At 51.7% G+C, this 13,204-nt stretch overlaps 1 non-coding gene and 1 pseudogene across 2 annotated transcripts; one reads left to right on the top strand and one right to left on the bottom strand.

Annotated features, from left to right (window-relative positions):
• Positions 1-684: 684 nt before the first annotated feature.
• On the bottom strand, positions 685-4,746 carry LOC144584683 (WD repeat-containing protein 20-like; annotated as a pseudogene). The gene is made up of 2 exons (XR_013539100.1): positions 2,106-4,746; positions 685-2,068 (listed from the first exon to the last, which is right to left on the bottom strand). The product of XR_013539100.1 is annotated as a WD repeat-containing protein 20-like (transcript).
• Positions 3,996-4,067, top strand: TRNAT-CGU (transfer RNA threonine (anticodon CGU)). Its single transcript has one exon. It is a non-coding gene; the product is annotated as a tRNA-Thr (tRNA).
• Positions 4,747-13,204: the final 8,458 nt, after the last annotated feature.

Below are 13,204 nucleotides of genomic sequence, written 5' to 3'. Positions count from 1 at the left end.
TTTTCAGACTTTTTTGGCCCATAAGAACGCATTAATTAAAGTTTCATCATGCGAGTTGCGGTTTCCCATAGGAATGCATTGAAATTTAATTAATGGTTTCCTATGAGCCAAAAAAGTCTGAAAAAGTCACTTACCAGGTAGAGAGCTGGGGAAGCACCATCGGAGGACTGGCGGCCCCCCCTCGCTGCGATCACCGGCTTCGGAGGCCTTCGGAAGCTTCCCTTGCACCATCGGAGCACTTGAGGGGGACCTCTGAAAGTGGCGATCGCAGTTGTGCAGGACCCCCGCAAGTCCTCCGATGGTGCTGGGCAAGCTTCCGCAGGCTTCCCCTGCACCATTGGAGGACTGGCAGGAGTCCTCCACAACCATGATCGCTGCTTTCAGAGGTTCCCTGCCAGTCGTCTGATGGTGGGGAGCTGGGGAAGCACCACTGCAGGACTGGCAGGCCCCTCCCTCACCACGATAGCCAGCTTCAGAGGCCTTTGGAGGCTTGCACCATCGGAGCACTTCTGGGAGACCTCTGAAAGCGGCGATCGCAGTTGCGGAGGACCCCTGCCAGTCCTCCGATGGAGCAGGGGAAGCCTTCGGAAGTTTACCCAACACCATTGGACTGGCAGGGGTCCTCCACAACCACGATCGCCACTTTCAGAGGTCCCCCTCAAGTGCTCCGATGGTGCAAGGGAAGCTTCCGAAGGCCTCCGAAGCCGGTGATCGCAGCGAGGGGGGGCCGCCAGTCCTCCGATGGTGCTTCCCCAGCTCTCTACCTGGTAAGTGACTTTTTCAGACTTTTTTGGCCCATAAGAACGCATTAATTAAAGTTTCATCATGCGAGTTGCGGTTTCCCATAGGAATGCATTGAAATTTAATTAATGGTTTCATAAGTGCAGGAAAAAAAGTCTTGCTTTTAAACTTTACACAAGTAATTTGACTGTAAATTAGCTGGTTTTCCCTTTGAACACAAGCAAGCCAACAGTATTCTAAATGCAAATTTAATAGCTTTAATATGACAGGAGAGATGTACAGTCTTTGCAAGTACATAACTAGTTGTATTTTGACTGAGAAAACACGAGGAAGCTCAAAGACATGATGGGTATGCTAAGCAGGAAGTCTTAACATTTGTAGCGTATGTCCCTTTATTCCAAATTGGCAGTGTCATCCTCCTGCGCTCCAGATTCTGAAACGACATTTAGATTTTTCCAGCCAGACCAAAGCTGCGTATTCTACAGATTTATGTGAATGTCCATTCTAACCCCATGTCGCGGAAACACACACCATTTGCTATCCTGACTGCACCAGTCTGGCAAAGACGTGTGGGGGAAACAGAGAAAGGAAGGATGGCTTCGTAGCAGGAAGATTTCAGGCTGCACCCGACCGGTTGAGTCTTCCGGACCGTTCTTTCCACAAGCTGGGAGTGTGTGAGTGACCCTTCTATCCAGCCGAGAACTTCACTTTACCAGGCCTTGCCCAGGTGCAAATACATCCCTCCCGGCAACCAGTGACTACACTGTCTTCAAGAAAAATTAACAGTGTCTTTCATGCGCTATCTTTTCACTGATAAGAGGCTCTAACAAAGGAACATCTTCCATTCTGGGACACAAAGGCGTTCCCAATGTTTTAGCTGGGTCTCGCTTTCGTAACTCGGTTCAGTTCGTCACTGCTCTTACCAGATCTGTGTCCCATACTATGGTTTTGCTTGTGATCCTTGTGTCTTTCCTTTTGATCATGTAGTGATGATGTTGCAAATTTACTAACCCCAGAGGCCATGGCACCCTCCCCGACACTGCTTTTACTGCCAGAATTGGAGACTGCAGAATGGTGGACGGCTTTTGGACCAGGGAAGAGGAGGGGGCACGGAGTCCCCAGGCGTTGTGATGCTGTTTCCATTCCTTCCTGGATTAGTTCCGCCACTTCCTGCGGGAGGACTTGTTGCATCCATGACATTTGTGTGTGTCCTTGCTCTTGAAAGGGGCTGATGCGGGAAGAGAATGTATCTTCTCTCAGGTCCCATAAACACAGCTGTGTGTCCTGAGCTACTGAACCAAACCGATATGTTACACTTACTGGGCGATGTCACGGTTTACCTAACCCTAAACCATGACAGGCGACTGTCGGTAGAGTTCCTTTTTGATAACCTCGATTGTGTGCTATTTGCGCGATCCCTTCCAAAATGAAGGTGGTCTTGGAAATCCTCATTGCTGCCACTAAATTCCATGGGATCACTTTCTTCTAGTGGATCAAAGGCCACGACACTGACCCATGATTTGTGCTCCATGACCTCTAGCGATTACTCGACAGTCCAGAAATGACCAGGCTGCCACCAAGTCGCCTTCTCCACCTGTTACAATGCATTTTCCATCTGGGCTCCAATAGGCAGTTTTTCATTGTACTGTGCAATTCCACCGAATCAAAGTTAAATACACGAAGAAAACCATCCTGGCTCACACTTGCCAAGAATTTCCCATCTAGGGAAAAAGCAAATTCATTCAGAGCACCCTCACCTACTGTCCATTTAAGCAAAGGATTTCGTGTAGACTGGCTCTTGCATGTGCGGACTGCAAAGCTTTCTCCTTGTTTAAGAAGCTGAGAGTGTGGGGCTGTGGGGCCGCAATTGTGTTCCACATGATGTAAGTACGTACTGCCCCTGTCCCCAGCCTCAGCACCGTCCTTTTTACGGGCACCGCTGGGCCTTACGCCAAGCGCCTTGCCCACATGGACGATCCGGGCTCCAGTGCTCAGCATGGCGCCCACGATGAATGTCCTGGCCACCACACCTCAAGCTGTGGGCGATGGCCAGCTGGCCTTGCGCACCCCGGCTCTGGGGACACTTTCCTCGGGACTCCCACAGACCGGCCTCCTGCACCCGCTGGCTGTGCATTCTGGCGTCCATGCTGAGCATCCCCCCCCCGGCCAGCCATCCGTGTCAAGAGAGCCTCCGCTTTCGTGGGAAATGTGCCTGTCAAAAAGAGGAAGCTGGGTTGGACCCAGGAAGGAGAGTCAGCCCTTGCCCGTATCGCCCAGGGTGACTCTGGATGATCCCCTGACTAATAAACTGCGTTTCTGGCACCCTTGGGGGAATCTCTTGGGTCTGGAATTTTTTTCTTTTTTTTTTTTTTACTGGCAGTGATCTTGCTGGTACTTTGCACGTCTTGGTGATCTAGGCCTGATGCTTTGGAGCTTCCCCTCTTGTGTTGATATTCCCTAAAGGTCTAATTCATGGGATGGAAACCGATTTTATCCACAGAATGACAAAAGGAGCCTTGTAAGGCACAGGTCAATGGAGAAAATATAAGAGCCCAAAGTATCCCCGAGTACGGTATATTATTATTATTATTATTAATTTATTTATTTATTTATTTATTTAATTTATACCCCGCCTATCTGGTCCACCGGACCACTCTAGGCGGCTATAGATGGAAGACACGCCTGGTCAGAGATGGTCCCGTGCTGGCCACGGTGGTCAAGCTGGCGGAGGCAGTCTATGAGCATTAGTTGAAAAAGTAATGTTTCCATCGTTTCGTGCAGGTAACCGGGAAGGAGGAGGGGAATCAGGGACGCGTGTCCTTGCCCAGAGAGCCCCCCCCCGTCCAAAGGGGTGCCAGAAACGCAGTTTATTAGTCAGAGCGGGGGAGGGGGTGCCCAAGGCCAGCTGGCCACCGCCCACAGCTTGAGGGGTCGTGGGCACCCTGCTCAGCACCGGAGCCCGGATCGTGCACGTGGGAATGGCGCTGAGGCTGCGGGCAGGGGCAGAGGTCTCGTCGCTCCGGGCCCGCATCTAACACAACTGCGCATGCCCATCCAGCACACGGCGGGGGGGGCTTTCTCCCTTGCGCAGGCGCAGCTCCGCATTCTGAAGCCGGCTGGCTCTTTCCTTCCGCCTCCCACTAGGGGGAGGAGCAAAAAAAGGTGGGGGGAACCCTCCGCGCAGACGCAGACGGGTCCTGGCGTCTCGGGAGCGGCGCCAGCCTAGAAGGGAGCGAGGGGAGGATTTTAACGCAGGCGCGGTGGCCAAGTGGTAAGGCGTCGGTCTCGTAAACCGAAGATCACGGGTTCGAACCCCGTCCGTGCCTCCACTTCGCCGCCCGGTAAGAGCGGGAGGCCTAGGAAGGGCTCATTTTTAGGGCAGGTCAGCGCCTGGAGGAGACCTGGCCGAACTCTTGGGGGTTCCCACGTGCTGGAGAGAACACGGGAAGAGAGCCTTTAAGTATGTGTGTTTGTGTGAAGCCTGGTGCATTTACCCTTGACACCCCCCCCCAACCAAGCGGGGGCCGTTTACACTGTGAGCGGCCATTCTCTGCTCCCTCGCCCTCCTCCTGTTTTGGCCCCACCGCGCAGCCTCCCCCAGCAGCATGGGGGTTGTAGTCGCCCCAAAGGAACCGCTTGGGTCTTCCACCACCGAGGCGTCCCCTTGGGGCCCGGTCGGTTGCCAACTTCTTTCTCCCCCCCTGCTCCTGCGCCTTCTTGCACAGCAACCCTCCTTGCATTGCGCCCCCCCATCACTTGCCTTCCCCCCCCCATTTTCCCTCGCATTAACCCTCCCCCCGCAGCCGCCTGGTGTCGCTCCTGCGGGGGGGGCCAGAGGGAAGGGGAGCAGCCCGGATTCCCACGCCAGAACCGCCGCGGGGGGGGGGGGACGACTCCGAATCAAAGCGGGGTCGTAATTGCGCCTCCAGCAACACCGGGCGCACGAACCCCCCTCCTTGGGTGGCCACCTTCTGCTCTCGTAGGGCTCCTGTGCCCCTCCCGGTCATCTGCTGCGGACCAGGCAGACATCCAACCGGTGGGGCTTTTTTTAAATAATGTATTATTGCCAAACCACAGGGGGCAGCACGTGCTGGTGAATTTGAGGCGGTAGCCCCCCCCCCTCCCCGTATACTGTATATATTTATGACCTGGAAACCAGAATCACACACACACACACACACACACACACACACTCGCCTTTCCCTTTGCTTTCTGTTCCCGGGGGGGGGGTGGGCTGCGTCTGACCCTGCCTGCTAATTACTTACTTAATTAATTGCTGCTAATTAACCCAGGGAAGGCAGGCCTTGACCCAAGGTCGGTTCACACGAACCCCTCCTCCCCCCCCCCCGGGGAGGCGCGAGCAAGAGAGGGGCTTGAAACGCCCGGTTTTGGAGGCTCGGGAACGGCCCCGATTCGGAGCAAGCAAGCGCCCAAGTCAATGCAGGAGGGGCGCCCGCTGGGATATGTGTGTGTGTGTGTGTGTGTGTGTATTGGGGGGGGGAGAGAGACACAGAGGTTTTCTTTCCGGCCGCCTCCCGTTCTCTCTCCCCCCCCCCCCACACACACACACCCCTCCACCGCCACCGTTTTACCCAGGCAGCAGCGTCTGGGGGGCGGCGCTCCGGCGGCGGGGAGAAAAGCGGCCGCGGGCTGTTCAGAAGCAGTCCAACTTCCGAAGGGAGAGGAGCAGAAGAAGTGCGGGGAGGGGAGGAGGAGGAGGCGGCCAGGCGCCGCTGTCCAGATGTGGCCTGGGGGGGTTGGCAAGGGGGGGTCAGCACCCAAACGGGCCCCCTGCCGGGCTCCTTTCCTCCGCTTCAGGGCTGGCCTTCCTCCACGTGGCTGCACCCAGGGACACGGGGATGCACGTTCACACACCCTCGCCTGCCTCCCTTGCACGTGGAGACACTCAGCGCCTGCTTCCCCCCCCACCCACTTGAGGGCTTGCTGGGTGCCCGTGTTTTTTCCATGGTGAGAAGCGAACGGGGGGGGGGGGCCTTGCCAGGGCCGGGGGGGGGAGGAGGGGGATGTGAACCCCCGTGTCTTGACTCCAGTTCTGGGGAACCCCAAGCTCTTGATGCTTTCCCACATGCCACCATGGGAGTTTGACAAGAAGCGGACCAAGGGAGTAACTCTGGCTTGTGGTTTATTATCCCCGCCACCATTCTTTTTTCAGGGGTAGACTGCTTCTCAGTATGGAGGTTCCATTGATTCATCATGAGTAGTCATAGACTTCTCCTCTGCTTCCTCTCTCACAGATTTGCCTCCCCCACTCCCTACAACCTCTCAGCCTCTGTGTCTAGTGGAAGGGAGTTCCAGATGTTCCCTTGAAGGGTGGGTACGGAGGGGGTTTCTCTTCCCTGCCTCACCGATCCCCTTCCTCCGTGCAGGCGAAGGCTCAAGGCAGGGCCTTCTGGATCGCAGCCCCTCGGTGGGAGGGAAACACCCCCCCTTTCTCCCTCCCAAGGAGGTCCCGCCGACTCCCCCATCTTTGCTGAGCTTCATCCGCCTTTAAACAGTGTTTTTATTCTCTTCTATTTGCTTGGAGGTCTCTAGTGGGGGGGGGGGGACAAGGATAAATAATTTACAAAAATAAGTTAATTGGCAGGCGCGCACGACCTTCATGAGGATCTGCTGAGGCTAAGCAGTCATAAAACGGGCAGTCATTCCCGTTCTCCTAGCTAGCAGATTTTTTAAATTAGTATTTTTTCCTGTATTTTTAAAGTTTAGGGTTATTTTTCTTTAGGCCAGATATTTTGTTTTGATGTTACAGTTTTCCAGAGCGCCCCTATAATAACAGTCACGGCAACATTGTGCCAAGGTAAGAACAGCTCAGATCTCACTTTCCACTTGCAAAGGAGTTAAAAAGGAGTTATGAAGAGCCTCCAGGTTTAGTGGCAGTATATCTGTAAGTGGAGAATGGAAGTGCTGCAGGAGGCCAAAATGCTGGGTGAGATTGCTCTGATTTGGTGGTGGTGGGGAGAGCACATCCAAGGAATGGTCACCCTCGTCCGAGAGAAGAACAAGGGGGCGATTCCTGTTCCTGGACCATGTGGGCCGAGGGGCTGGAGCGCTCGCCCCCGGGCCCCACAGTAAGAGGGGTGGTCTGCTGGAAGGTACGAGGTGTGTCTTTACCTGACCCTTAGGCCTGTGGGGGGGGGGGGAGCAAGTTCATGGTCCAGGCCAGTGAGTGACACCTCTTGGTGGAGGCTGCTGGGCGTTTCCCGTGGTCTGGTGATCCTGCGGGGATCACGTGCTGGGCTAAAGTTCTCACCACAGGAGGGCTGTTGCCAGAAGCATCTCCTCCCTCCCTCCCTCCCTCCACTTCCTTCCTTCCTTCCTTTTCCTTCCTTCCTTCCTTCCTTCACTTCCTTCCTTCCCCTTCTTCCTTCTTTCCTTTTCCTTCCTTCACTTCCTTCCATTTCCTTTCTTTTTCTTCTTCCTTCTTTATTTCCTTCCCTCCTTCACCTTCTTCCTTCCTTCCTTTTCTCTTCTTTTCTTTTCCTTCCTTCCTTCCTTCCTTCCTTTTCTTTTTCTTCCTTCCTTCCTTCCTTTTATTTTCTTTTCCTTCCTTCCTTCCTTCCTTCCTTCCTTCCTTCCTTCCTTCCTTCCTTCCTTCCTTCCTTCCTTCCTTCCTTCCTTCCTTCCTTCCTTCCTTCCTTCCTTCCTTCCTTCCTTCCACCCATCATTAGCTCCTTCCTTCCTTCCTTCCTTCCTTCCTTCCTTCCTTCCTTCCTTCCTTCCTTCCTTCCTTCCTTCCTTCCTTCCTTCCTTCCTTCCTTCCTTCCTTCCTTCCTTCCTTCCTTCCTTCCTTCCACCCATCATTAGCTCCTTCCTTCCTTCCTTCCTTCCTTCCTTCCTTCCTTCCTTCCTTCCTTCCTTCCTTCCTTCCTTCCTTCCTTCCTTCCTTCCTTCCTTCCACCCATCATTAGCTCCTTCCTTCCTTCCTTCCTTCCTTCCTTCCTTCCTTCCTTCCTTCCTTCCTTCCTTCCTTCCTTCCTTCCTTCCTTCCTTCCTTCCTTCCTTCCTTCCACCCATCATTAGCTCCTTCCTTCCTTCCTTCCTTCCTTCCTTCCTTCCTTCCTTCCTTCCTTCCTTCCTTCCTTCCTTCCCAGTACACCCCACCCTGGCTGATAAGGAGCCCCAGTGAGGCTCTCTGGTCAGGCACTCAATCAGGCGGCAATTCTGTGCGAATCCGGATGGGGTCGGAGGGACAGTGGGACTGATCCAGCACCCTTTGGCCCCTTGAGGCTCACAAGGTTGATCTGCCAGCAGCCTTTCCCGAGGGTCACCCTCCTTCTTCCGGTCCTTAAGCCAAGTAAAACCTCTCTGGTTCTACTCTCTGTATGTGTGTGTGTGTGTGTGTGTTTAGGGTTGTGTTAGGGTTGCCACCCGCTTCCTTCTGAAAGGCTCCTCTTCTCCAGTCTGGGAGGGGGGGACACAGTGCAACCTGGTTCTCTCCAGGCAGGAGAATTAGGTCACAAATGACAGGTTTAAAATATCACGGTCCGTTCTTTTTTCCCCCCGAATGTTTATCCAGAATGCTCAACCGGTGTTATCTGATGCAGAAAGAACAGCGAGGGAGGGGCTCCAACAATTTGGAGGGGGGTGGTGGAAAAGGGAGTGTTTGTGTGCACACAGAAATGTCTGCCCCCAGCCCAAAGGACCGGTAGCCCGAAAGAGGTGCACAGTATCTGGTTTGGAAGAGCCGCTGTGTTTGGGAGGCCGTGACCCCAGAGTCGGGGTTTGGGGGGCAAGATGCACTTGTGTTGTGCCCAACTGGCCCACAAAGTCCCTCTTCTGGGGCTCACCTTTGTCTGCAACGGGAAAAGGGGGGGGGGAGTCTGTTTTGTCCTGGCTGATCCGGCGGAGGTGTGCGCTTTCTGTTTTGATGGAGTGGTCACAAAGATCGTCTGCATCGTAGGCATTGAGCACCACGTCTTAAACCAAACAGGTTCTCGCCAGATGGCTGTCCTTGCCTTTCTTCCTTTTTTTGGCACCAAGGCAATACACGTTGTGATGAGATGGGTTTTTAAAATTAAAATCTTTTAAGGCATATGGGTTTTGTAATTATGAAGTGAGCCAGAGAGGTTCCATTTTGTTTCTTTGTATATAGTATCTGTGCTATGCTGACAAGTTGTTTTCTAGGCGAGCAGAGAGCATGTTATTCTGAAGGCCTGAGAAAGGACTGTGTGATTAGATAGATGGAAATTGTTGTGACTCTTTGAGAAACCACCGTAAACCCAAATAACATCTGCAGTGTATGAGAAAGAATTCATGTGATGTAACAGGACTGTTTGCCTAGTAACGAACTCTGATTGGATGACATCGTGGGAAGGTGCATTAGGCCCTTGCCAGTTACTCTTGAAAAAGGAACTTTTTACCTATGGACTTTGTCTTTCCAAGACCGACCTTTCAGTGATTCGTGACCTACATTTCAGCCATTTGGGACTTACCCTGATGTCTTTAGAGAGAGTTTGGTGGCCTACCTACATGGACTGGTTTCTATGCTTTGCTGGATTACTTTTGGGACTTATGGGAATTTCCTAAGGACTGTACATGGACTATTTTCTGTGGACTGTTACCTATGGAATATTCTATATGGACTTCTTTTCTTGGAATACTCCATATGGACTATGCTCTTGTAATTTTGTAAGGACTATGGTATATTTACTGGATTTTACTTTTCTAAGGACTATGGGACATATAATGGATTTTTACTTTTGTTTAGGGATTTTTATTCTATAGTATCACTGAGGACTATAGCCTTGTTATAACCAACTTGGATTATTTTGTTTACTAATGATTTCCTGGACTGGAACTGTTTTGATTCTTTTTAATGTCTTTTTGTATTTTTAATAAGGTTTTTGAATACTTTTCTATTTTTCATGTTTTCTTTGCCTCACTACATCTGTGTAACTAAACAGCACAATGCTAGTTTATTTGTTTTGGTTTAATTTGGCTCTGATACTTAGTAACATGCTTTTTCTTTAATAAAATAAAGATTATAAAACTCATTTGGTTTCCTGAACAGTACACTTGTCATAGGGTCATCTGAGAGTGCTGCCTCGGCCTAGCTTACTTAGAGTCCTGTCAGTGGTGCAAGTTAAGTCTAAGGACTACAAAGCCCACTTGACCTTTTCACAATAATATCTGAGAGTACCAGGGTGTTCTTATGTGGGCAGACTTGTGAGAAGGAGTGTTGTAGCATGGCTGGCTGAATTGGACTCTTTCAGCTCATTTTAGCATGTGCAAACTCCTGATTGCTCTCTGTCCAAGCTTACACGTGTGTTTTCGAACCCGTGTTCGTCACACACGTAAGGAAAGGGAGCCAGTCATTTGGGAAATTCACTTTTGTTTACAAACACACCCAACGCCTGTGAAGGGGTCCAGTTAACACCTATAGTCATTTTGGCTATCTGTCACCGTAGCCATTTTGGCTTTCTGTCCCTTGCTTTGCTATATGAATGTTTTGCTTAGCCAGGCAAGAATGAGCAAGGGAGGAGGGGGCTGTCGGTCAGAGTTTCTTCCCGTTTACAATTAAGGTATTTCTAAATGAGAAGTTTGACCTTGGAGAAGTCTTGAGGGTCTCGGGGGGGGGGGCTGGGAAGAAACGAATTCTACCCTGTTGCCCGGGCACCTGCAGTCCCTCTTTCCCCCCCCTCCTTCTCCCCACCCCTCGGCCTCCCTCTTTTCACGTTGAACTTGTACAAATGTATGCTTTGGTCTGTGGGGCGCCTCCTCCCTCTCGTGCTTTTCCTGCGAGTGGCATCTGCCTTATTTTGCTTGCTTTCCGCTGAAAATAAACAAATACATATATTGGATCTCTCTGTCTCTGGCTGGTTGATTAAGGTGTTAAGAGACGGGCAAAAATCCGGGAATGAGTCCTGGATCCTTTATTGACTGGTCTTGGTACCCTTTACACCTGTGTACAGGCCTCCCTGGGGCAGGGTGGGGACACAAACCCTGGGAAATCCTGCACCTCCCACATCTAGGAAACGAGATCTGAGAATAATAGAGCAAAAGAAGGGGAAGTGAAAATACTGACTGCTGGATTTTACCCTTTAATCTAATTAATAGTTGTTCATTACAATACCCGGGGGGGGTGCGCGTTGTGTTCCTCCCACTTGCTCACACCAGTCTGTTCTTTACGAGCCTGGCCGGCCGGCCTCTCCACTCTTGGATGCACTGAAATCTCATCCCAGGTAGAGTTGCCAGATGTCAGGCAAAAGGAGGACATGTCCTCCTTTTTAGCCTAATGTCCTCCGTCAGGCAGGCAAAGATAAAATGTCAGGCTTTTGTATATTTTATGTTATAATTTTGGATGGGAGGGGGAGAGGTGGAAGGACCCCCTTCGCCCTGGCTGTCCCCTCCCCCACCTGCCCGCCCACCCCCAGTATTTTGAAAAAAAGCCTCCATTGAATTTATTTTTTATTTTTAACATGACTGTTTCTTGGTCGGTTCACTAAGAGACATTTATTGGCAGCTATTGTAATAAAATTGTATTGATTGTGGGTTTAATCTGGAACGATTCAAAGGAAACATTCAGTAGGTCCTCCTTTGTGTCTTTCGATGTCCTCCTTTTGGTGCCCATGTATCTGGCAACCCTAATCCCAGGCCAGTTCTTCAGGGCCACGTTGGCTTCTCCCGGCCATTCAGCCTCCATTTCATGTTTCAGTCCTTCTCAAGAAAAAGCTTGCTTTGGCTAATGAGAGAGCTGCCTTTTCGCTTGCAAAGCAAACGAGGCCTGCGATCGGGAAAGGGGATCTCGTCACGAAATCCCATCGGCGTGAAATGTATCCTCATGGCACGGGGCGCTTGAGGTGCTTCGGAGGCCCTGACAAAGCCCTGCGCCCTCACCACGCGGGATTGGGGCCACGTCTTTTCCAGAACCCTAAATTTCTCTGCTCTTTTTCCTAAGGATGTGGGGCTGTGGGGGCAGTCCAGCGGGGAAGCGTGGCTTCCCACCTTCTCTGACGCAGAGGGTGGCGAAGGAGAGGATCCGGGCGCCAGCTCGACCTTTGGAAGAAGAAGAGGGAAGCCGGCCTGGCCCCTCTCTCCTTCCCCCTCCCTCCGTGTCTATTTCTGCTTCTGCTTACGATAAGAGTTCCCTTCCACGGTTTATACCTCGGGCATGGCACAGCAAAGCCAAAACCACCCTCCAGGTCAAGTCACTGCCAGCTCAGATCCCATCAATGAATCAGGATTTTAATGTTCTCCCCCCCCCCCCACCCCACATGACTGTAATCCCACTGTTCAGGCTCCATATCCTATGGACTCCTGAGGTTTGGAGTTTGCTGCAGTACTTTGGGGCAATGGATTCGGGCTCTCGAACAGTCAATGCTGAGTGCTTCCTGAACCACAGACCCCCCAGGACCAACCCTCCTATATTGGATACACCCCAACGCCACACTTAGAAGAAACTGCAGTCCTTTTGCTGCATTCACATCAGAGGTCGGACAATGTCTTCTTCACTACAACTCCCAGAGTTCCCCCCCCCCCCCAGTGTGCTGGCTGGGGAGGTTGGACATCGTAGTCCAAAAAAGCTCCCGCTCTGCACGGGCCTCCCAAGGCTTTGGAGAAATCCCAAACCTCGGCCAAGCAAATGGAAGCCCTCCCTCTTTGATCAAACCCAACACGGCCGCGGCCAGGCTGGGGCTCAAACCTGCCTTCGCACACGGAGCTGAATCCTCTGGAAAAACTTTGCAAGAGAGACTTTGAAATCTTTGCTTTTGCCCCGTGGGGGGGGGGGTGTCTTTCCTTCCGCAAGGCTGCCCTTCCTCGCAGGCTTGACTGAGCAAAGCCTCCCGAAACTGTCCCTTGGCGGCTACCTCTTCTCTGATCATGCCTGTCTAATTAACTTGCGAGAGGCGGAGGGAGGGCTGTTGTTTCTTCTCCGAGGGCTGTTGTTTCTTCTCCGCTGCACTGGCAGCTTCTCTGTCTTTCTTGCACATGCAGGGAGAAAAAGCTGTCAAGGTTACGGGTGGCCCTCCTTTCCCTACGAGGAGTTTCTCTGCCACCTCCTCCCTCTGCTCACAGAGAAGGCACCGGCTGGACTCCGAACTGCAGCAGAGCCCATGTGTCTCAGAAGACATAATTCTGAGCAGATTAGGTATTTTAAAGACTCTTTCTTTGCCAGAAGGAAGGAAGGAACTGTGAACTAAATCACAGGTTCTTAGCCTATGGTCCATGGATCCCCCCACCCCCAAAGGGGCTGCCATGTCCTCACAGGACTTCTGCGAAGCCTTGAAGAAATGTTATGATCTTTTGCAGTTCAAATAGAATGAATGAATGAATGAATGAATGAATGAATGAATGAATGAATGAATGAATGAATGAATGAATGAATGAAAGCAAGAAAGAAAAGGAAACATAGAACTAAGTTTTTGTGGGTTTTTCGGGCTCTTTGGCCGTGTTCTGAAGGTTGTTCTTCCTAATGTTTCCCCAGTCTCTGTGGTTCTCCTTG

This window comes from Pogona vitticeps, chromosome 13 (genome assembly GCF_051106095.1).
Source record: "Pogona vitticeps strain Pit_001003342236 chromosome 13, PviZW2.1, whole genome shotgun sequence".
Taxonomy (NCBI): Eukaryota; Metazoa; Chordata; class Lepidosauria; order Squamata; family Agamidae; genus Pogona; species Pogona vitticeps.
This window is presented reverse-complemented; position numbering and strand designations above follow the sequence as displayed.